Source organism: Chiloscyllium plagiosum, unplaced genomic scaffold (genome assembly GCF_037043375.1).
Source record: "Chiloscyllium plagiosum isolate Xiang-an unplaced genomic scaffold, Cpla_swu_hap1 HiC_scaffold_2, whole genome shotgun sequence".
Lineage (NCBI taxonomy): Eukaryota > Metazoa > Chordata > Chondrichthyes > Orectolobiformes > Hemiscylliidae > Chiloscyllium > Chiloscyllium plagiosum.
Genome location: NW_028270140.1, coordinates 15,950,483 through 15,976,614, shown reverse-complemented (window position 1 = coordinate 15,976,614; position 26,132 = coordinate 15,950,483). Strand labels below are relative to the sequence as shown.

Below are 26,132 nucleotides of genomic sequence, written 5' to 3'. Positions count from 1 at the left end.
GTAACACAGAGTGCATTCATTGCTGTAAGTTTTCCCATCAGTTCCACAGACTGGATCGTAGATTACAAGGCATTGTATAGGTTTCCAGCTTGATTGCGGACAGCTTGGCTGTAATACCAAACAGATTAATTTGTAAAGTTTCTGAATCATTTGACTTAACAGTTGTTCTCAGATGGACAATAAAAATAAGATATTGGAAGAGTCTGTGTTTGCTGCTGGAATTGCCAGGGCCGTCCTTCTCACTGAACAGTCCTCACTGCCTGCAACATCACTGGCTGTAACTTCCTACAAAGATACCCATCAATCACTGCCCACTCCTAACCCTCACTTGCCATTTCCACTCACCTCCCACTCACTGTCCCAGTTGCCCCTCCTGTGTGAGGAGCGTGTGAAGGGGTGAGCATTAGGGTGAGGGAGCAGGCAGGGAGCGAAAGGGTCACCACAATAATGTGAGCAGCACCAACTTCCTGTTACAGTCAGGAGACAGGAGATACAGGCATTGGAGAATCATTGGGGAAATGCAGACGCTCCAGAATGTGGGAGCGCACATTGGCTCTATCAATTAAAGGGTAAAACACAAGTGCCCTATATCGGCGAGTGAAACACAAGGAGTTTTAGAATGGCGAGTGAGTTTTCAGAGTAATTGCTCAGAGTTTAAATCATTAAGTATAAACAGATATAGTCTGAAACATAAAAGCTTGAAAAGTGAAAGATAATCATATTCTTCCTACCTCAGATCCTGGGTCAGAGTATGAAACTGCAAAATCAAGTGACAGTTGGAAAATTAGTCACGACACTAGTTTATTACATAGCTCATAAAAACAACAGATTTGTTTAAAACTGTAACTGTGTCAGAATGATAATCGGTTGTTCAGATATTCCAACCATTATACTTCAATCTTAGCGTTCAGTTTTAGATCAATCATTGTGACAAAGAGTTGAATTAGAGACAGTTATACAGGACAAGAGGCCATTCAGCTTCCCGTGTCACTCCTGGCTCTGGACCCAGCTATGCAACTGATTCCACTCTCCCGCCTTATTTGTGGAGCTCTCTCGATACATCACTTTCAAATAGATCTCCCACTCTCTTTTCAAACATTCATCTCCACCACTCTCCCAAGCAGTGATTCCAAATTGGAACAACTCCCTGATTAAAGAGGTTTCCCCTCATCTCACTCCTAACTCTGGTCCTTTATAAATCCTTCTCTTCTCAGGTTATCTATGCCCCTTCATGGTTTTATAAACCTCTGGAAGGTCACTATGGGCTTCTGACGCTCCAGGGGAAGAACGTCCATGCCTAGTCAGCCTCCAGTCCTGGAACCACCCTTGGAAATGTTTTTCTGCACCCTTTCCAGTTTAGCAACATCTTTCCTAGAGCAGGGCGTTCCGAATTTAAAGCAATATTCTAAAGGTGGCCTCATCAAAGTCTGATAAAGCCACAGCAATATGTCCAACCTCCTATACTCAATGCTCTGACCAAAGAAGGTAAGTGTGTCCAATGCCAACCTGTCTGCCTCCAACACCATTTTCAAGAAACTGTGTATCTGCAGCCTCAGGTCTCTCTCATTGACTCTAGGCTTCTCCTAACTCTCAAGCTGACAATCTGGAAATTGTGACCCCTAGCTTCTGATATACCAATTAATCAAAGTGGAATATCCTTCTATACCTTGTCAAACTTATGCATAATGTGACGTTGAACACATTAATAAGGTTACCTCTTAATCTTCTCGTCTCTTTCCTTGTCTCTACAAACCCTTGAATGTCTCCCTTGAATATCCTTCTTAAGAAATATTTTCAAAGCTTACACTCCAAATTGTGCTCATGGGATGTCCTCATTGTAAAACTTTGGCAGCATTCAACAATTATTTGGAGAGTTGTAGCATCACTTTTATACTCTCTGCCTGTATTTATGAGCTCATGAATCTTAGAAGCCTTCTCAACAACTGTTTCAACTTGCCTGGTCTCCTTCAGAGAATCCTGTACATGAACCCTGAGCTTCCTTTGGTTTTCTTCCACTTTTGATAGTTTTGTCTTGGTTATTGCCAAAACAGGAGGCAGGTTCATCAATCTGTCATTGTGTGAGAAACATATCTGATGTGGAGTGTGAGCAGCTCTGGTGTGGATTGAATGTCCACTCTTCCCTTTCTCCACACGGTGAAAGCCTCAGCCAGCTGGTTGGTGCCTGGAATGAGGAATCGTGGTGATAACCATGTCCTTCATGACACCTTGATAGAGACTACAAATGCCAAATGGAGTTAATGGCAATATCTCAAAGCACTCAATTCCCAGACAGCAGAAACTTTTCCATTTTGAGCTGAGAATGCCTGACTGAGGCATTACCGTTGTGTTCTTACTCGGAAAACACTTTTTGTGACACATCTTTTACAAGGGAACCTAAGTTGTGGTAATGGTGACAATCAACCATTGGCCTTCTACAGTCTTGAGATGAACACAATGTGGTTTTAAAAGTGCTTCAATTTGAGAGTAGAGCTCCATAAACACAGTGGTAAGATCTGACTGAACTATGAATCAACAATATGACCAATCTGATGCTCACAGAGAATGCCTACTGCATCACTGTATCATTCCCACTCTCCACTCCACTGATGGCCATGTGGCGATGATATCCTTATCCAAGCCATGGTCACTTGCAAGTCCACTATTCTCCCATCCTGCACCTTTAATCCTTTCAAGGTCAACCAAAGTTGTACTATTAACCTATCCCACAATGAGCCCTGAACATCCATCACCTCTATGCTCACTGATTTGCATTAGCTCCTGCCCAAATAATTATTTCAACTGGAAAATCTAATTATAATATCTGCTGCATTGATGGCCTCACTCTTCCCTGTCTCTATAATACCTTCCATGCTGCAACCCTACAAAATATTCTGTGTTCCTCCAAGGCTGGCTTCATGTGCATTTTCCCGTTCCTTTATCCCACTGTTGGTGTCATGGTTCAGATGTCTGGATATTAACTTCTGGAGTCACCTCTCTAAACTAACGCCAAACTTTAAAATCAAATTCTGCAACAAGAAAGAATGATTTTATAACGGCTATACCATGTAGTATTGAGTTCAGTGTGTTTTGAGTAAGATGCTAGAGGATAGCAGTATTGGACATGGAACCAAAAGAGAAAATGCTGGAAAATCTCAGCGGGTCTGGCAGCATCTGTAAGGACACTGTCCTTATCACCTATACACTGTCCTTATCACCTCTGCACTGTCATTATCACCGCTCTATTGCTACCTTTGCTTCTGGAGCCATGACTCACCTTCTCTCAGCACAGTATAAACACCTCCCTGTTTCTCCCTTTTTTTAAGCTTTGACAAAGGGTCAGTTAGACTTGAAATGTCAGATCTTTTCTCTCCTTACAGATGCTGCCCGACCTGCTGCGATTTTCCAGCATTTTCTCTTTTGGTTTCAGATTCCAGCACCCGCAGTAATTTGTTTTTATCCAGTATTGGAAATGGGTCCTGAAAGTAGCACTGGACCCTCATGTAAACAACAGATTATGTTATTGGACCAATCAGGATGCAAATTCCTGACATAAACTCATCTACCTGACATCAGTGTACGGTGGGAGGCACAGTTTCAGTTTGTAATTAGTATGTATTTTCTACTCTTCATCTTGGAAGGTTCAGATACCTGAAAATGATTGCTCTGAGTGGCCAAATCTCTCAGCATTAATATGTACATATGGAGTTAGACAATCGGGTACAATTACTTTTCTACAATTCCTTCTTGATAATTTCCGAGATGAGAATTTCAAAACAGTGCACCTGGAAAATGCTTGCATGACTTCAAGACTACTTGTTGGAACTTGCCTCGTTTAGATCATAACCAAAATATATGGGAATGTTGTGAAAATTTTTCATTATCATTTGAAGAATTCTTTGGACTGATGTGTTATCCTTTGTTGGAGGGTGTATGGGTGTTTAGGACAGATTAGCATCTTTCTCAAAACCATCAGTTGAAGTGAGTTGGAGTCAGATACTCCACCAATTGTTAGCATGAAATAATGCAGTGAAAAAATGTAAGGAAATCATCAGTATATTTTTTAAAAAGCCAGGTGTTGATAAAGTCCGTTTCTGAAGTGACAGGGTTAATTAATTTTCATAGAATGATGACGCAAATAGAGAAAAGTATTTTCCAAAAACATTTCAACTCTTAAACTATTGCCGATCTGATAGATATAAAGCATCAATGGAAAGCATTCAGTCTTGTTCATATGTAGCTTTTCTCGTATTTAACTTATAATTAAAATAATGCAAGAGATGGCAGCAATTAAATTCCAGAATGGTGGCCAATGGTAATGAGAGGAACTAACCTGTAACAGAGAACAAAACCATGAAGAGAAGACCAAAAGCTGAGAACCGTCTCATACTTGTGCATTGGAAGCACTGGCTGGGTGCTGTGCAGTCATCCACTTTTAATACATGTGCCACAGGATGAAACTGGTTCACACAGGTATGTGATTGTACCGTGACTCAGTAAACCACACCCAATGTTTATGTGAATCCATGAGTCAAATTCTCTCCATGGTAACCAATGAGCTCAAGATCAAACCTTCAAGGATGCCATCACATGATGGCCGTTTCAGGTTCCTTGTCACTTATCCTGATTCTTCATCTGGCTGATCCTGTTGGGCAAGATTTTCGTATTTGCATTGTGATATGAGAGTCTCATGCCCTCATCTGCCATGCAATAGCTGTCAGTTTTGGTTGGCAGGATTTAATCTTTATTTTGTCTCTGGACCCAGCTATGCAACTGATTCCACTCTCCCGTCTTATTTGTTGAACTCTCTCGATACATCATTTTCAAATAGATCTCCCGCTCTCTTTTCAAACATCCATCTCTACCACTCTCCCAAGCAGTGATTCCAAATCGGAACAACTCTGATTAAAAAGGTTTCCCCTCACCTCTCCCCTTTTTAAATCATTCTCTTCGCAGCCCATTTCTGCCCCTTCATACTTGTATAAACCTCTGGAAGTTCACCATGGGTTTCTGACGCTCCAGGAAAAACAGGGTCCACACCTACTCAGCCTCCAGTCCCGGAAACACCCTTGTGTACGTTTTTCGGCACCCTTTTCCAGTTTAACAACATCTTTCCTAAAGCAGGACAACCAGATTTGAAAACAATATTCTAAAAGTAGTCTCATCAAAGTCTGATAAAGCCACAGCATGATGTCCAAACGTCTATCCTCAATGTTCTGACCAATGAAGGTAAGTGGGCCCATAACCAACCTGTCTACCTGCTACACCATTTTCAAAAAACCATGTACCTGCAGCCTCAGGTCTCTGTGTTCGACACTCGGTTTCTCCTAATTCTCAAGCTGACAATCTGGAAATTGTAACCCCTAGTTACTGACATACCAACAAATAGGAATGGAATATCCATCTCTCCCCTGTCGAACCGATGCATAATGATTAATATCTCAATAAAGTCACCTCTTAATCTTCTGAGAAGAATGTGCCCAATTTCACTCATCTTTCCTTGTCTCTAAAGTCCCTCACTCCCGTTATCATTCTCTCAAATCTCCCTTGAATACCCTTCTTAATAAATATTTTCGAAGCTTACACTCGAAATTGTGCTCATGAGATGTCCTCATTGTAAAGCGTTGGTGTTTCACCTTGTATCACCATGCCTGGTCTCCTTCAGAGAATTACATACATGAACTCTGCTCTCCCTCTGGTTTTCTTCCACTTTTGATTGTTTTGTCTTGGTTATGGGGGCAGGTTCATCAATCTGTCATTGTGTGAGAAACTGCTCTGATATGGAGAGTGAGCAGCTCTGACTTGGTTGAATGTCTACTCTTCCCTTTCTCCATATGGTGACAGTCTCAGCCAGCTGGTTAGTGCCTGGAATGAGGAATTGTGGTGATAATCATGTCCTTCATGACCCCTTGGTACAGACCACAAATGCCAAATGGAGTTAATGGCAATATCTCAAAGCACTCAATTCTCAAACAGCAGAAACCTTTCCATATCGAGCTGAGAATGCCTGACTGCTGTGTTCTTAGTTGGAAAACACTTTTTGTGACACATCCTTTGCATGGGAACCTGAATTGTAGCAATGATGGCAATCAGGCATTGGCCTTACTCTTCTACAGCCTTGAGATGAACACAATGTGGTTTTAAAAGTGCTTCAATTTGACAGTAGAGCTCCCTAAACACATTGGGGGAGATTTTAGGCTGAACTATGAATCAACAATATGACCAGCCTGATGCTCACAGAGAAAGCCTACTACATCTCTGTACTATCCCCCCTCTCCACCCTACTGATGGCTGTATGCCGATGACATCCTTATCCAAGCCTTGGTCACTTGAAAGTCACTATTGTCCCATCATGCACCTATAGTCCTTTCAGGGTCACCCAAAACTGTACTATTATCCTATTCTACAATGAGTCCAGTACATCCATCTCCCTGTGATCATTGATTTACATTAGCACCCGAGGAGAAAGTGAGGACTGCAGATGCTGGAGATCAGAGCTGAAAATGTGTTGCTGGAAAAGCGCAGCAGGTCAAGCAGCATCCAAGGAGCAGGAGAATCGACGTTTCGGGCATGAGCCCTTCTTCAGGAATGGGGAGAGTGTGCCAAGCAGGCTAAGATAAAAGGTAGGGAGGATGGACTTGGGGGAGGGGCGTTGGAAATGCGATAGGTGGAAGGAGGTCAAGGTGAGGGTGATAGGCCAGAATGGGGGTGGGGGCGGAGAGGTCAGGAAGAAGATTGCAGGTTAGGAAGGCGGTACTGAGTTAGAGGGATTTGACTGAGACAAGGTGGGGGGAGGGGAAATGAGGAAACTGGAAAAATCTGAGTTCATCCCTTGTGGTTGGAGGGTTCCTAGACGGAAGATGAGGCGTTCTTCCTCCAACCGTCGTGTTGCTATGGTCTAGCGATGGAGGAGTCCAAGGACCTGCATGTCCTTGGTGGAGTGGGAGGGGGAGTTGAAGTGATGAGCCACGGGGTGGTTGGGTTGGTTGGTCCGGGTGTCTCAGAGGTGTTCTCTGAAACGTTCCACAAGTAGGCGGACTGTCTCCCCAATATAGAGGAGGCCACATCGGGTGCAGCGGATGCAATAAATGATGTGTGTGGAAGTGCAGGTGAATTTGTAGTGGATATGGAAGGATCCCTTGGGGCCTTGGAGGGAAGTAAGGGGGGAGGTGTGGGCGCAAGTTTTGCATTTCTTGCGGTTGCAGGGGAAGGTGCTGGGAGTGGAGGTTGGGTTGGTGGGGGGTGTGGCCTGAAATTGATTGCTCTGAATGGCCAAATCTGTCAGTGTTAATACGTATGTAGGGTCGTATTCCTTTATCCGAAATGCTCTGGAACAGCTGTTTTGCGGAAATCGGAATTTTGCTGTTTTTGGAACTAATGTAGTGTCTCCTGTAGGGTGCAGGGCAGCAACCCATAATCAAACATTAATACTGTACTGCAGCGAAAATGTATGAATACTGACACTAAGTGGGATAAATAAAGATTAGAAGTACGAGCACGCTTTATTTATAGAGTAGTGTACTGATAAATGAAATACATCGACCATAAATATTCAACACAACATTTTATTTCCATAAAAAAACTTACAAGAAAAACATTCTGGAAAACAAACGTACAAAGCTTATTTGTAGAGTAATATGTACAAATTCATGAAATACTTCGACTATAAATATTCAACAACATTTTATTTCCATAAAAAACATTAAAAGAAAAACATTCGGTAAAGCTCAAACATACACAGCTTCAGCACTATGGCAAGCAGTGGTTTTAAAGGCTTCTTCAAGTGTCCTCTGTCTCATGAACATAGGTTTCTGTTTTAGCAATCTCTCTTTAATTGTGTAAATTGGCATAATCTCTTGCTCACCGATAAATGAACGTTGTTCAAGGCCAGCAATTAACTGATCACACATTTTCACCACATCGTCAGTGGGGACCTTTTCAACTGTGTTCACTAACTCATCATCGCCATCATCATCACTACTATCCTCACACTTATCTGTACAGGAACCCATATTTAAAACTATTTCAGCAATGTTCCCATCGCTCAAGGAAAGCATGACAGGCACATCATTGTCAATGTTCAGCATTTCTTCGATGTCAGCTGCATGTAATTTATTTACACTTCCGTCCGATAAATGTTGTGCGTAAGTAATAAGGCTTGCTCTCATCTATTTCTCTTCGGTGACATGAAATCCTTCAAACTCTTCCTCTGCAAGTTCATTTACAAGAAACATCGTTGTAGGCCAGAGTCTGGGCCAAGCATTTATTAATGTTGCTTTATCAACATCATTCCAAGCATTAGCAATTGTGTAAATGGCATTCTTAAGACCAAACTCTTTCAGGAAGTCGTGAATTCCTACCTCTCTGTTGATTGCAGCAAGCATACTGTTCAATAAATAGTCTTTATACTTGCTCTTCATGGAGCGTAAAATTCCTTGGCCACAAGGCTGTAATACCGATGTCACATTCGGGAGCAAGTAAATGCCAAAAGCATGACTCTTCACAAGGTGTTCGGCAGGGAATGTATGGAGAAGCTGTCCAGGAACAATAAAATTTTACACTTTTCTTCCAGTCCAGCTCGTCTGCAATGAGCTCGTGTCGCTGGTAGAAGGGTTTACTGAATCAGTCGGAAAAAGATTGTCTGGTTACCTCTGCTTTCTTGTTTGCATAATACTGCACAGGCAAATTGCGTACACCTTGAAGACATCTTGGATGTTTGTTTTTCCCAGTCACTGTCAATTTCACCTTGAATGTGCCTGCAGCATTGACACACTCAAGAATAGTTAATCTGTCCTTAGTTTCCTTAAAACCTGTTGGTGCTCTCTCATTAGCTGTTGCTAATGTTTTTTTTCTCGGGACATAGCGCCAGTGGAGAGCTGTTTCATCAGCATTGTAAATTTGTTCAGGACTAAGGCTTTCGCCAGATTTCAGCTTGGCAAATTCACCAACATGATTGTCAGCAGGCGCCTTTCCGTTACAGATTTTCAGGTATTTCACACCATTATGCTTCTTGAATTTCTGCAGCCAACCTTCTGAATATTGACATTCACCTTTAAGGTTCAGTTCTTTATGATGTTTTCTAGCTTGTTTCATGACCATCAAACCAGTCAGTGGCAAACGTTCACTTCTTCGTGGTCTAATCCACTCCTTCAACATATGGTTAAGATCTTCAATTTTTGCCCAATGCAGTGTTTTCCTATTTTTCATTAGTTAATGGTCATCACAGTCATCATAAAACTTCAATAACTTGTCTCTCTGTTTCTTCAAGTCATAGACAGTGGTAGCTCCGACACCATATTCTTCAGTAAGATGCCACAAAGCCACACCACAAGCAATAACTCTACTTTGTGCATTATTGATAATGACAGACGCTTCCTTTTCTTTATATTATTGTTAGCCATAGATGTACCTGCACCTCTTTTTGACATTTTCACTCTAAAATTAAACAATTTAGCAACGTGAAATTATTACACAACTGACGCCTCCGAGTGCTGGGTGACGCCACCATGTGGGTTGAGTGGACGCGGCCTTCGCCCGCCAAGAAAACTCCATGATGTTATGCAGACATGACTGACACTGCATGCTCCATGAAAACCTTCAGTTTCGGAGCTTTTCGGTTTTTGGATGCTTGGATAAAGGGATACATATCTGTATATGGAGTTAGACAATCGGGGACAATTACTCTTCTACAATTCCTCCTTGATAATGTCCAACATTAGAATCTCGGGTGTTTAGGAAAGATCAGCATCTTTCTCAAGACCATCAGTTAAAGCGAGTTGGTGTCAGATACTCCACCAATCGTTAACATGAAATAATGCAGTGAGAAAATGTAGGAAAATCAGCTGAATATTGTTTAAAAAGCTAGGTGTTGATAAAGTCCGTTTCTGAAGTGTCAAAGTTAATTAATTTTCTCTGAATGTTGAAGCAAACAGAACAAATTATATCCCAATGTTATTTCAACTCTAAGTATTGCCAATCTGATAGATATAAAGCATCAATGGAAAGCATTCAGTCTTGTTCATATGTAGCTTTTCTAGTATTTAACATATAATTTAAATAATGCAAGAGATGGCAGCAATTAAATTCCAGAATGGTGACCAAAGGTAATGAGAGGAACTAACCTGTAACAGAAAACAAAACCATGAAGAGAAGACCAAAAGCTGAGAACTGTCTCATTCTCCTGCAATGGAAGCACTGGCTGGGTGCTGTGTAACCGTCCACTTTTAACACAGGTGCCACAGGATGAAACTGGTTTACACAGATATGTGATTGTACCGTGACTCAGTAAACCACACCCAATGTTTATGTGAGTCCATGAGCCAAAATCTCTCCATGGTAACCAATGAGCTCAAGATCAAACCTTCAAGGATGCCATCACATGATGACCGTTTCGGGTTCTTTATCACTTATCCTGATTCTTCATCTGGGTGATTCTGTTGGGCGAAACTTTCATATTTAGAGTCATAGAGTTATAGAGATGTACAGACCCTTCGGTCCAGCCCATCCATGCCAACCAGATATCCCAACCCAATCTAGTCCCACCTGCCAGCACCCGGCCCATATCCCTCCAAACCTTTCCTATTCATATACCCATCCAAATGCCTCTTAAATGTTGCAATTGTACGAGCCTCCACCACATCCTCTGGCAGCTCATTCCGTACATGTACCACACTCTGTGTGAAAAGGTTGCCCCTTAGGTCTCTTTTATATCTTTCCCCTCTCACCCTAAACCTATCCCCTCTAGTTCTGGACTCCCTGACCCCAGGGAAAAGACTTTGTCTATTTATCCTATTCATGCCCCTCATAATTTTGTAAATCTCTATAAGGTCACCCCTCAGCCTTTGACACTTCAGGGAAAACAGCCCCAGCCTGTTCAGCCTCTCCCTGTAGCTCAGATCCTCCAACCCTGGCAACATCCTTGTAAATCTTTTCTGAACCCTTTCAAGTTTCATAATATCTTTCCGATAGGAAGGAGACCAGAATTGCATGCAATATTCCAACAGTGGCCTAACCAATGTCCTGTACAGCCGCAACATGACCTCCCAACTCCAGTACTCAATACTCTGACCAATAAAGGAAAGCATATCAAACGCCTTCTTCACTATCCTATCTACCTGCGATTCCACTTTCAAGGAGCTATGAACCTGCACTCCAAGGTCTCTTTGTTCAGCAACACTCCCTAGGACCTTACCATTAAGTGTATAAGTCCTGTAAGATTTGCTTTCCCAAAATGCAGCACCTTGCATTTATCTGAATTAAACTCCATCTGCCACTTCTCAGCCCATTGGCCTATCTGATCAAGATCCCGTTGTAATCGGAGGTAACCTTCTTCGCTGTCCACTCCACCTCCAATTTTGGTGTCATCTGCAAACTTACTAAGTATACCTCACATCCAAATCATTTATATAAATGACGAAAAGTAGTGGACCCAGCACCGATCCTTGTAGCACTCCACTGGTCATAGGCCTCCAGTCTGAAAAACAACCCTCCACCACCACCCTCTGTCTTCTACCTTTGAGCCAGTTCTGTACCCAAATGGCTAGTTCTCCCTGTATTCTGTGAGACTTCTCTGCAGGAGTTCCTCAGGTAGTGTCCTAGGCCCAACCATCCTTCGCTGCTTCATTCATGACCTTTCCTCCACCATAATGTCACAAGGGGGCATTCATTGATGATTGCACAATGTTCAGCACCATTCATGACTCCTCAGAGACTGAAACAGTCCACGTTCAAATGCAAGAAGTACCGGATAATATCCAGGCTTGGACTAATAGGTGGCTAAACACAAAGCTGGTAATGACCATCTCCAACAATCGAGAATCTAACCATCATTCTTTAACATTCAGTGATGTTACCATCACAGAATTCTCCACTCTCAATGTCTTCCATTGACCAGAACCTGAAGTGGACTAGTCACATAAATATGTGTTTACAAGAAGCAAGGAATCCTGCAATGAATATCTCCTGATGCCCTAAAACCTGTCCAGTCTACAAGCTGCATGTCAGGACTGTGAAGGAAAACAGCCCATTTGTCTGGATGAGATAAGTGCAGGTCCTACAGCACAAAAGTAGCTTGATAATGACCAGCACAAAGCAGCCTATTTGACTGGCACCATAATCACAACCATTTACATCCTACACCACTGACACATATGTCCTGGGCAACATTTCATCACCAAAACACAGATCAAATAGTCATTCAAAGTTTGTGCGAAGATTTGTAGCTCGGGTGCTCGTTGTTGTGGTTCTGTTCGCCGAGCTGGAAGTTTTTGTTGCAAACGAATGTAGTGTACAAAATACCATGCAAGGACTGCACTAAACACTATATAGGACAAACAGGAAGACAGCTAACAATCCGCATACATGAACATCAACTAGCCACAAAACGACACGACCAGCTATCCTTAGTAGCCACACACGCAGACAAGCAACATGAATTCGACTGGGACAACACTACTATCATAGGGCAAGCCAGACAGAGAACAGCCAGGGAATTCCTAGAGGCATGGCATTCATCCACAAACTCCATCAACAAACACATCGACCTGGACCCAATATACCAACCACTACAGCGGACAGCTGAAACTGACAACCGGAAGCGGCAGGGACAGACCACTATAAACACCGGAGGAAACATCAAAGAAGCGCTTCGCAGGAGGCTCCCAAGCACTGATGATGTCGCCTAGCCAGGGGACGAAACGTTTGCAACAAAAACTTCCAGCTCAGCGAACAGAACCACAACAAATAGTCATTCAGCTCATTTGTTATTTTTATGACCGTGGTGCATAGCACAAACTGTAGTTCATCATATATGAAACAACATTGGATCTTTCTGAAAGATGTGCTAAGGAACTATTTAAATGCAGATGTATTCATCCACTTCTTCTTCCCAAGAATCAGAAACAGCTACGTTTTTGAATGTTTGTTCAAAACGCTTTTCAAACTGGAAAACGCTACTGAATAATTAGAGGTCCAAGTATGTATACATATCTTTAAACTAATGCAAAACCCTTCTCTTAGAAATAATTTGAAGAATTCTCATGGAACTGATTTTTGTTTGAACAAGTTCATTTCAAAACAGAACAACAATCGAATAGTATTATTTGAGGTTTATAAGGTTATGAGGGGTATGGATAGGGTGAATAGGGAGCAGCTCTGCTTCTTGATTGAGCAGTCAATCACGGGGGCATAGTTTTAGTGTAAAAGATGAGAGATTCAGAGGTTAGTGGAATGAATTGCCAGAGGAAGTGGTAGAGGCGAGTACAATTACAAGACATTTAGACAGGTACATGGATAGGAAAGGTTTAGAGGGATATAGATCAACTGGAAATAGTTCATTTTAGGAAATCTGATTCCCATGGATGAGTTGGGCCAAAGGATTTATTTCAGTGCTGTATGATTCCATGACTCTAAGGCAGTGGGAATCTGGAATACACATTCTGGGAAGGTAGTGGAAGCTAGTAACCTTACAACCTTTAAAAAATATTTGGATGAGCACTTAATATCATTGACAAAATGTTTGGCACTGGAAAAGCATAGCAGGGCAGGCAACATCTGAGGAGCAGGAGAGTCAATGTTTCGAACATAAGCCCTTCATCAGGATTGTGAGGGAGGAGGGACGCCCAAGGGGACTGAGATAAATAAGAGTGGGGGTGTGCTGGGGCGAGGTAGCTTGGAAGGCGATAGGTAGATGAAGGTGGGAGTAATGGTGATAGGTTGGAGCAATAGGTGGGAAAGAAGATGGACAGGTAGGACAGTTCAAGAGGGCAGTGCTGAGTAGAGACTTGGATCTGGGATAAGGTGGGAGGAGGGAAGATGAGGAAACTGGTGAAATCGACATTGATGCCACGTGGTAGGAGGGTTCCAAGGTGGAAGATGAAATGGTCTTCCCCCCCCCCAGGGGTTAGGTGGTTAGGATTTGGCGATGGAGGATATCCAGGATTTGGTAGCATGGGAGAAGGAGTTCATGTGTTCAGCCACAAGGTGGTGGGTTGTTTGGTGCATGTGTCCCAGAGATGTTCTCTGAAACTTTGCCAAGTTGGCATCCTGTCTCCCCAATGTAGAGGAGACCACATTAAGAGTAACAGACACAGCTTGGATGTGCAGAAAAATCTATCGGGATATGGAAGGATCCTTTGGGGCCTTGGATGGAAGTGAGGAGGGAGGTATGCACACAGGTTTTACACTTCTTGTGGTGGCAAGGGAAGATGCCAGGAGTGGAGAGTGGGTTGGTGGGGGGCATGAACCTAATGAGGGAGTTGCAGAGGGAACGTCCTCTGTGGAATGCTGAAAGGGGTGAGAATGGAAATATATGTCTGCTGGTGGGATCTGACTAAAGATGATAGAAATGGCGTAGGACGATGCATTGTATCCAGAGATTGAAGAGTTGGAAAGTGAGGACTGGGGGGGGAGGTTCTATCCTTGTTGTTGTTATGGAGGGGTGGGGTTTAAGGGCAGAGGCCTTGAAGTTCTTCAGCCACGTGCTGAAGCAGAAAAGTCTCTGCCTTGAAGCTCTTCAGCCACGTGCTGAAGCAGAAAAACCCCCAAGTCGTCTCCTCTGCCTTGAGGCTCTTCAGCCATGTCATGAAGTAGAAAAACTCCAGTGCATCTCCTCCACTTCCCACAGCTGCACCCTTGAACCCCACCCCTCCAACAGTGACTTACATCTATGAGGAGAAAGCTGGGATGGATCATCCACTCATTAACACTTCATTTTTAGGCATGCCTGATGCTGCTCCTGTACTCTCTATGTACCAGCGTTGATATCCTGGCTTGATGGTAATGGTTGAGTGGAAAATGGGCCATGTGGTTACAGATTATGCTGGTGTTCAATTCTACACCTTTTAATAGCCCATATGGCCTCATGAATGTCCAGTCTTGAGTTGCTCAATCAGTCCCATTTAGCATGGTTGTCGTGCCACACAACATGATGGAAGATATTCTCAGTATGAAGGTGGGACATAGTCTCCACAAGGACTGTCCAGTGGTCACAGATACTGTCATGAACAGATACATCTGCAGCTGGCTGATTGATCAGGCTAAGGTCACATATGGGTTTTCTTTGTTGGTTCCCTCTCCACCTGCCGCAGGCCCAGTCTAGCAGCTATGTCCTTTAGGACCCAAACAGCTTGATCAAGTAGTACTGGTGCCAAACCACTCTTGGTGGTGGACATTGAAATCTCTCACTCAGAGTACAGTTGTGCCTTTGCTACCTTCAGTGCTTCTTCCAAATGTTGTTCAACATGGAGAAGCACTGATTCAAAAACCAAAAGAGGACAATACATGGTAACCAGCAGCAGGCTTTTTTTGCCTGTGTTTAATTTGATACCAAACACTTCATGGAGTTCAGAGTATATGTTAAGGACTCTGAGGGCAACTTCCTCCCAATTATATTTCACTGTGCCGGCATCTCTGCTGGGTCAGATCTGCCACTGGGACAGAACATATCCAAGAAAGGTGATGGTGGTATCCAGGACATTGTCTGTCAGGTATGATTCTATGAGTATAACCATGTTAGACTGCAGCTTGAGTAGCCTGTGAGACTGCTCCCCAACCACCCCCTCCCCACTCCCCCCACCGCCACCAAGACATCTCTGAGCTCGATGGCAATACTTCCAGCATATCTGCATTTTTTTCTTATAACCCACCGCACTGCTGCCTGTCGGTGGTAGTGCTTATTTTTTCCCCAGCACCCATACAGTGTGTGTGCAGGTGTGAGACACTGTGAAAGACAACAGCTGTATAAATCTTTATTCGTTTTCCACCACCAGAAAGAAAGGAAACACCAAAGTGGTCAGTGACAAGCAGTGCCCTTCTCAAAGGGCAGTGCAGATATGCATTTGTGCACTATTCCAATGAAATGCCTTCAGAACCTGAATCCACTAAATCGGGGAGAGTTAACCCATTAGAGTGAAAAACCACAAGTCCAGATGAATAAAGTCATTCAATCTCTTCTAGAATACGTTTGGGATTATCAGTTGAGTAAGGAAATATCTTCTCATCTTAGTCCTAAATGGCTGAACTTCTTTTTTTCACAATGGAATATTCTTTATTTTTCCAATCAGAGAATTGATTTGTTATTAATTCATGAGGTACAGGCATCTCTGGCTGGGACAACATCTGTTGCCTGTCCCTAATTGCCCTGACAAAGATGGTATGAGCTACCTTTTTGAACCACTGCTGTCCTTGGGCTGCCCAATGTGGGAGCGTGTGTGTAGTTGAATGTGAGACATTGTGTAGGCATTCAAGTACAAGAGTGTGTGGTGTGTATTGAAATATAACATTCAAGATGTGGGACAAGTGCAGTAAATTGGGATTAACACGCCTCTTAGTGGTAATTATTGTCAATGCAGACTCAATTGGCCAAAGGGCCTTTTCTGCACTGTATGACTCTACGACTCTAATGCTATGTTAAATAATGAATGTCTGTCAACTGGATTGACCAAAGGATTATGTCAGTTTTATTAAGAAAAGTGGTGGTTAGCTGGGAACCTTTGCTAGCCTGTGTGAAGGTGAATTTAGCATTTTTCTAACTTCCGGTAGTTCTGAGAAACAAAAAGTAATTTGTGATAAAGGTGTGTGTGACAGAGCAAGTAGTTGCTTGGTTATTATTGTCTAATCAGTCAAACTACTCCAAAGATTAATTTCTGCAATCATGTCAAACTTTCAGTCAGTTATCACTTAAGGAATATTGAGTAAAATGGAGGCAGCCTAGGATCCTAACTTTGGAAGCAAGACAAATTACCTCATGGAGAAAAGTTAGTTACAATTAATGTTGACAATACAATAAAGGAAATTTCTGGCATCACTGAATGGGATCATTTCCAATGTTTAGACTTTTATTTGCACAGTACCCTCCAGGCACACAGCGTAACGAGAATTTTGATTAAATCAACCTGCTCCATCTCAAAAAATACTGAAGCAAAATAATTCTTTCATATTTCTTACATTTCACTGTTCTGTTTGGGATTTTAATCCTGTCTATTATTTAGTGGACTAATTCCAAACCCAGCAAGCCTCTTTATATAACTGCCTGTAGAGTATGTCATTATATTTCTTTACGTACCTTTGTCATTTTATTTCAAGATTCCGCATTGTATTCCCAGTTGTTTCCCTGACTTCACTCCTTGTCCATATTCTTTCATGTCATTCTCTCAGCTACTGCATATATATTTATGTCTCTTTTACTATTCCCAAAGTTTGCATTTTGTCTTACTTCACATGTTATTTTGTCAGTACTTTGCTTGTCTTTGTATTTTAATAGAACATTTTTTTTCTGGTTTCTGTTGAATATTAAATACTTTCCATAACTGTTCTAAATCGTTACTTGCCATTTTGTTGGTAATTTTATTTTCCCAAGTTCTATTTTCAGCCCCATAAAATCAGATTCTCTCCAATCCACTCCCCTGGTTTTTGCCATGCTGATATCCTTCAAATGTAGGTTTAACAATTACCATTCACTAGGAACGCTCAAGGGTACAAATCTTTAGGTTAAATATGATCAGAATAATGCCAAAGGAATTAAAATTATTTTGGTAATGGTCTTTCATGTTTTGAGAGACTAAACACAAACTATTGCTCATGTTGGAAATGTGTAATAAAGTTAGAAAATGTTCGAAAGGCCCAAAACAATCATGCAATTTCTGCAAGAAAGATCATCACCCTGAAACATGATAGCATCTGTACAGTGCAGATATAGAAGTCATTTGGCTAAATGAGCCTGCACCAATCCTCCAAAAAGCTTCCCACCCAGACCTGTCCCCCAGCCTATCCCCATAACCTCACATTTACCACGGCCAATTCACTTAACCAGCACATCTTTAGACTCTGGGAGGAAACTGAAGTGTCCAGTGGAAACTCATGCAGACACAGGGAGAATGATCAAATTTCACACAGTCACCCAAGACTGGAATCAAACCTGGATCCCTGGCACTGTGAGGCAGAAGTGCTAACCATGCTATCTTTCTCTCTTCACAGATGCTGTTGGATCTGCTTAATGTTTCCAGCAATATGTAATTTTTGCTACTTATATTGTCATGATAAGGTACAACTTAGAAGGGCAACTTCAGCAAGGTTACACTATTAGAAGAGAGTATGAAGGGCTGGAGGAGTAACACTGGAGTAGCAATGCTCTTGCCTGTACTCCCACCTGGTGACTGTCTGTGCTCAGAATGCAGTCTTGCTGAGTGTGTTCCTGTTGGAAATGAAATGTGTCTTGGGCAGCAGTGTAAAATAATGATCACTCTTCCATAAGGGAAAGCCTGTTACTCTTTGCCCAAGTTCAATTTCTCGTCATGCTTTGTTACTGGCCAAGGGTAAATATAACTCATTTATTGTTCCTATCCTCTGTCTTCCATCCCTGGGCTAAATACTCAACTAGATAAAATTCAACTCAGGAGTCTGTCTTCAAAGAACGCAAAAGATATCATTTTACCATACTCCAATTCAGAGTCAGCATTCATTGCCTTAGGTCATGTCATATGTCCCACAGACTGGTGCGTAGTTTTGATCACATATTGGGATATCTTCACGTATTTCTTTACAATATGGTGTGGTCTGAGGACAGAAGCAAATACAGAAATCCAAGATTTGAGTCTAAAAATTTGAGCATTTAGTAAAGAGATGTAAATTTGCATTATTTTATCACTATCTGCAGTTCGCTCACTACATTGAGAAAAGAAAGAAAAAAAGTAATTATTGCCCATTGAGAGGTCACTGACCACCAAAAAAATTACCAGAAGGTTTTGAACATTTCACACTGTACTGTATCATTTAGACAAAAAAACTTTTCCCAATTAAATGTAGTTATAGTTATTCAACCAAGAATTCAAATAACACGTTTTGAGCTAACTAAAGTTTTGGAATGACAAGAAACATCTGGACATTTAAATAGTTTGTATGAATTATACTTTGAATGGAGACAATATCCAACAAAGTGTTGTTCCTTGGCAAGATCATGCAAAATTACAGGACCAAATCTTATAGGCCATAAATGACATAAGCTATGGTGAGAAATCCATGGGAAATCTAGCAAGGCCTTTCTCAATGTCAGGTAGGTAAAAAAAATTGACAGCAGATGCTGGAAACCAGAGTCTAGATTAGAGTGGTGCTGGAAAAGCACAGCAGTTCAGGCAGCATCCGAGGAGCTCCTCGGATGCTGCCTGAACTGCTCTTTCTCAATGTCAGCAGCAACATTCAGGACAAGATGAAATTCTTGCTGGGAGCAGTCAGATGCTGATTAATGGGAATTGTTGCTCATTATCATAACATTAACCCGTATCTTGCCTCATTGATTTGCAAGTTTTTATTCTGTCACATGCCAGACAGAAACTAGATGCTGAGAATTCCCACGTGGAATTCCAATTAGTTAAGTAATTTGATTTGATTTATTATTGTCACATGTACCAAGATACAGTGAAAAGTGTTATTTTGTGCGCTATATCGGCAGGTCATACCATACAAAGCGCATTAGGGTAATAGAACAGAGTGCAGAACACAGTATTACAGACACAGCGAAGGTGCGGAGACATAGATATCAACATTAACATTTGAGAGGTTTGTTCCAAAGTCTGATTACAGTGGGGAAGAAGCTATTCTTGAATCTATTGATCCATGTATTCAAACTTCTGTATCTTTTACCTGATGGGAGAGGATGAAAGAGAATATAACATGGATAGAAGGCATTTTTGATTATGTTGGTAGGTTTCCCAAGGCAGTGGCAAGGAGATAAAGTCAATGGATGGAAGGCTGGCTTCCATAATGGATTGGGCTGTGTTCACAACTCTTAGTAATTTCTTGCCACCTTGGGCAGAGCGGTTGCCATACCAAGCTGTGATGCATCTAGATAGGATGCTTTCTATGGTGCATCCATAAAAATTGGTAAGAGTCTTTATGGACATGCTGAATTTCCTTAGCCTCCTGACAATGCAGAGGCATTGTTATGCTTTCTTGACTGCAGTGTTGGTTTAGGTGGATCAGAACAGGTTGTTGGTGATCACCACTACCACGAACCTGACACTTTCAACCATCACCAGTTCAGCACCATTGATCCAGACTGGGGCATGGCCTCCACTTTGCTTCCTCAAGTCAATGTCCAGTTCCTTCATTTTGCTGACAGTGATGGAGAGATTTACTTTGCACCATGCCACAAAGCTCTCATTCTCAATGACGGTAAGAGAATGCAAATTTACATCTCTTAACTAAATGCTCATATGGTAAGTCTGGGATCAGACTGCTGTATTTGCTTCTGTCCTCAGATCAAAGATGGAGGACAGGAAAAATTTCTGGCTGAAACAGACTGCTCTTCTTTTGAGGTATTTTAGGTGTTGGAGGTGATTTCCTCAATTTCCAGGTGCAGCAATTACTGTTTTATATGCTGTTGCACTGTTTTGGAACTTTGGAGGAAAAAAATGTCAAAACAATGGCACTTTTAAAAGGGGAGAGGAACAGACAAAGGCAACACATGGTGAGGTCAGTGCAGGAGAGAGAGAAATAAACCCACACTGCTAACTGACACAGCAGTGAACCTGCTCAGTTACTGCCTTTGCTGTTTGAATTCATGTATCGCTGGACATAGGAGTGCATCTGAGAAAATTAACAAACAGTGAAATTCACAACTGATTTTGGAGGAACCTGTTTGGGAGAGATCATAGCACAGAGATAGATAAGTGAATAGTTTTAAGTGTAGCCTTGGGGTCTTGCTGTAAGTCTGCAGTATGGTATAGAGTGGGTTCTTTCTTGATTATTTGTTTTACTGAGATATGTCTCTTGATTAAACTTAAAAGTATAAGCCATAAGTATTATATTAGCCTGGAGCAGTGTTTTGGAGCGCATTAAGTAGGGCTATTTTCTGGGTCTGCAGATTGGAAGAAGCAAAAATGGCCTTTAGTAGAGTGATATGTTCTTGTCAGTTGTGGGAGTTTAGGGAGAGTTTACATGTTACTGAGGATTATATCTGCAATAAATGCCGTTTTTGCAAATCTTATCAGATCGAATTGAATGGTTGGAGAGACAGTAAGAGCACTGAGGAATTTACAGGAGCAAGGGCATGTGATGAATGGCAGATAAAGGAAGGGAGAAAGGTAGCAGATACAGTCACATAGATGGGTTAACTCCAGGAAAGGTAAGAGAGAAAGGCAGGTAGTGCAGGAGTCTTCTGTGGCTATCTCCATTTCATACGTATGTTGTTTTGGAAAATGGAAGGGGTGATGTAACACAAACAGCGGAGTTTCTGGTATTGAGACTGGCTCTAATGCAATGACGGTGTTCCAAGAGAGCAATTTTGTTAGGGTACTGTCTAGTCCGAAGTACAGACAGATGTTTCTGTGGCCAGCAGTGAAAAATCAGAATGTTGTGTTGCCTCCCTGGTGCCAGAATCAAGGATGTCTCAGAGAGGGTGCAGAATGTTCTCAAGGGGGAGAGGGCCCAGCAGTACGTAATTGTACACATTAGAACCAACGACATAGGAAGGGAAAACATAAGATTGTGACGGGAGAATATAGAGAGTTAGGCAGCAATTTAAAAAGGAGGTCCTTGAGAATAGTAATATCTGGATTACTCCCGGTGCAATGAGCCAGTGGGAGTAGAAATAGGAGGATAGAGCAGATGAATGCATGGCTGAGGAGCTGGTGTATGGGAGAAGGATTCACACTGGAATCTCTTCTGGGGTAGAAGTGACCTGTACAAGAAGGATAGATTGATTGCTCCTAAATTGGAAGGGGACTAATATACTGGCAGGGAGATTTAGATTAGATTCTCTAATGTGGAACTGACTGTTCGGCCAAACAGTCCACACCCTCCAAAGAGTAACCCACCCAGACCCATTTCCTTCCGACTAATGCACCTAACACTATCAACAATTTACTATGGCCAATTCACCTGACTTGCACATCTTTGGACTGTGGGAGGAAACTCACGCAGACACGGGGGAGAACGTGCAAACTTCACACAGACAGTCACCCGAGCTGGAACTGAACCTAGGACTCTGGTGCTGTGAGGCAGCAGTGCTAACCATTGAGCCACCGTGCCGCCATTGCTAGAGCTGCTTGGGAGGATTTAAACACGGAGATAGTGAGGAAAGAGATCAATCAAAGACTGGTACAGTTCAGAAAAGAAGGGAGTCAAACAGTCAGGGCAGGCAGGGACAAAGCAGAGATCAAGGTAGGACTGATAAATTAAACTGCAGTTATTTCAATGCATGGGGTCAAACAGGGAAGGCAGATGAACTCAGGGCATGGTGAGGGACATGGAACTGGGATATCATAGCAATTACAAAAACATGGCTCAGGGATGGACAGGACTGGCAGTTTACTGTTCCAGGATACAAATGCTAAAGGGAGGCAAGAGAGGAGGGGGAGTGGTGTTTTTGATAAGGGATAGCAATACAGCTGTACTGAGGGAAGATATTCCTGGAAATACATCCAGGGAAGTTATTTGGATTGAACTGAGAAATAAAAAAGGGATGATCACCTTATTGGGATTATATTATAGACCCCCTAATAGTCAGAGGGAAATTGAGAAACAAATTTTTAAGGAGATCTCAGCTATCTGTCAGAATAATAGGGTGGTTATGGTAGGGGATTTTAACTTTCCAAATATAGACTGGGACTGCCATAGTGTTAAGGGTTTAGATGGAGAGGAGTTTGTTAAGTGTGTACAAGAAGATTTTCTGATTCAGTATGCGGATGTACCTACAAGAGAAGGTGCAAAACTTGACCTCTTCTTGGGAAATAAGGCAGGGCAGGTGACTGAGGTGTCAGTGCAGGAGCACTTTGGGACCAGTGACCATAATTCTATTAGTTTTAAAATAGTACTGGAAAAAGATAGACCAGATCTAAAAGTTGAAGTTCTAAATTGGAGAAAGACTAATTTTGACAATATTAGGCAAGAATTTTCAAAGGGGGCAGATGTTCACAGGTAAAGGGACAGCTGGAAAGTAGGAAACCTTCAGAAATGAGATAATGAGAATGCAGAGACAGTATTAGATTAGATTACTTACAGTGTGGAAACAGGCCCTTTGGCCCAACAAGTCCACACTGACCCGCAACCCACCCATACATTTACCCCTTCACCTAACACTATGGGCAATTTAGCATGGCCAATTCACCTAGCCTGAACATCGTTGGACTGTGGGAGGAAACCCACGCAGACACGGGGAGAATGTGCAAACTCCACACAATCGCCTGAGGCAGGAATTGAACCCGGGTCTCTAGCACTGTGAGGCAGCATGCTAACCACTGTGCCACTGTGCTGCCCACGGCATATTCCTGTTAAGGTGAAAGGAAAGGCTGGCAGGTGTAGAGAATGCTGGACAACTAAAGAAATTGAGTGTTTGGTTAAGAAAAAGAAGGAAGCATTTGTCAGGTATAGACAGGATAGATTGAGTGAATCCTTAGAAGAATATAAAGGCAGTAGGAGTACACTTAAGAGAGAAATCATGAGGGCAAAAAATGAACATGAGAAGTGACAAAGAGGATTGATGAGGGCAGAACAGTAGATGTGATCTATATGGATTTCAGTCAGGTGTTCGACAAGGTTCCCCATGCGAGACCGGTTAGCAAGGTTGATGTCATGGAATACAGGGAGAACTGGCCATTTGGATGCAGAACTGGCTCAAAGGTAGAAGACAACGGGTGGTGGTGGAGGGTTGTTTTTCAGACTGGAGGCCTATTACTAGTGGAGTGCCACAAGGATCGGTGTTGGATCCACTACTTTTCATCATTTACATAAATGATTTGGATGTAAGCATAAGTGGTATAGTTATTAAGTTTGCAGATAACAGCAAAATTGCATGTGTACTGGACAGCAAAGAAGGTTACCTCAGAGTACAAAGGATCTTGATCAGATGAGCCAATGGGCTGAGGATTGGCAGATGGAGTTTAATTTAGATAAATGTGAGGTGCTACATTTTGGGAAAGCAAATCTTAACAGGACTTATACACATAATGGTAAGGTCTGAGGGAGTTTTGCTGAGACCTTGAAGTGCAGGTTCATAGCTCCTTGAAAGTAGAGTTGCAGGTAGATAGGATAGTGAAGAAGGCGTTTGGTATGCTTTCCTTTATTGGTCAGAGTATTGAGTACAAGAGTTGGGAGGTCATGTTGCAGCTGTACAGGACATTGGTTAGATCACTTTTGGAATTTTGTGCGCAGTCCCGGTCTCCTTCCTATCAGAAGGATTTTGTGAAACTTGAAAAGGTTCAGAAAAGATGTGCAATGAAGTTGCCAACCTTATACAGGTTTATAAAATCATGAGGGGCATAGATAGGGTAAATAGACAAGGTTTTTTTCTTGGGATGGTGGAGTACAGAACTAGATTTAGGTTTAGGGTGAGAGGGGAAAGGTATAAAAGAGACCTAAGGGGCAACCTTTTCACGCAGTGGGTAGTGCATGTGTGGAATGGACTGCCAGAGAAAGTGTTGGAAGCTAGTACAATTGCACCATTTAAAAGGCATCCGGATGGGTAGATGATTAGGAAGGGTTTGGAGGGATATGGGCTAGCTGCTGGCAGATAGGACTAGATTGGGTAAGGATATCTGGTCAGCATGGATGAGTTGGACCGAAGGGTCTGTTTCCGTGCTGTACATCTCTACAACTCTATGATTTGAATACCCAAGAAAGTTCCAATATGTGATCAAAAGTACTCACAAGCCTGTGGAAAAAATGGCATGACCAATGCAACTGGTGACTCCAGTTCACTGCTTGTTCCTCTGGAATGCCTGGCTTCAGCACTGCAGGATATGCTTCACCTTAAGTCGATAGACATTGGCATATGACATGTGCCTGTTTCGCCATATCCTCATGGCATATTTCCGATATACTTGCAGTACGCATCTGTATTTTAATGCTGGATGTTGGACCATGGTGGCAACCATCAGTGAAAGGCAGCTACAAGGACATTTTGGACGCAAGCCCAGGCACCCAGCATACAGAGTGGGCCAGGCTGCATCTCAGGGCTGCTCACTTGATCTCTTAGCATTCACTTAATTACCAACTACCTGAATTCTCTCAGCATTCCAGCCTTGCTTTACTTTGCTTGTTTTTTTTGCATGTTGCTCCCTCAGCCAGAGCTTAGACTCTCAGAACTGTCTATGAGCACAGATACAAAGTCAGATAGCATGTACTGCCAGTCAGCAGTCATAAGTCATGGGGGTGGACATGTTGCTTTACTGCTCATTGCTAAGTCAATCTCACATGTACTATGTGCCATCAGTTAAGGCACCAAATGATCTCCACTTATTTCAAGCCAATGATAATTTCATAAAGTCTAATTGGGGTAGTCCTCAGTGAGGTTCAGGGAGGCACAAATCAGTCATAGGCTCCAGCACAATCAAGTACAGTCGATACTATCAGTCCAGGGCTTGGGCTCAGTCACTGGACTGGTCATTTGGAGAGCAGTGGAGGAGAACGGGGTCATGTTCAGCCCTGTGGATCTATTAAAACCAGTCTGGGAAGCAGACATCATTCAGGACTGTCTAGCTATTTATTCAAGAGGGCAACAGTCAATCCAGCGGTTCTGTCCATCGAAAGTCAAGGTAGGTAAACGGGGCCAGTCCTGCAAGAGGAAACCAAATCGTGGACACTGGAGTCAGAATGCTGGGATATAGGGCCTGACAGCACAGAAGTTGGGGGGTAGTGAAGGGGGGTCAACGAGCTAAATGTAAGGGATGTGGAGAAACAGTAAAGTATGGAAAGGACAGGGATTATGTGGCAGTAAGTGCCTACTGTAAACAGATTCTTGGCTTCCATGGCAGGACTCTGCACACTAAATATCTGACACGTTTACCTAATATGCCTGGGACTATGGGGAAAAGTGGGCTGATATGCAGTCTCAAGTTTGGTTGACTGAGGATCTGAGCAAGTGAGAGCCTATGGAGTTATTGTGGAGAATTACCAGGAAGGGGTGGTTTTTCCTGGGGTGGGGGTGATGGGGAATCACCTCTGCAGGGCAGAGTTTGGAACTCACTGTCTGCAGACCAGATACCGTCACCTTCAATAAATAAAAAAATGTACAGTGGAGGTGAAGATGGATAAAATGACACTGGAGCATGAGGGGTAAGTGCTTCCAAGGGAGGGACTTTGACTCGAGCAAGTTGAGGGTCTTTAGAAAGTAATTCCATTTCAATCACATACACACACACACT

At 42.5% G+C, this 26,132-nt stretch overlaps 1 long non-coding RNA gene across 1 annotated transcript; it reads right to left on the bottom strand.

Annotated features, from left to right (window-relative positions):
* Positions 1 to 4,382, bottom strand: LOC122564849 (uncharacterized). The gene is made up of 4 exons (XR_015759597.1): positions 4,331 to 4,382; positions 1,958 to 2,182; positions 732 to 757; positions 1 to 108 (listed from the first exon to the last, which is right to left on the bottom strand). It is a non-coding gene; the product is annotated as an uncharacterized LOC122564849 (long non-coding RNA).
* Between the last annotated feature and the right edge of the window lie 21,750 nt (positions 4,383 to 26,132).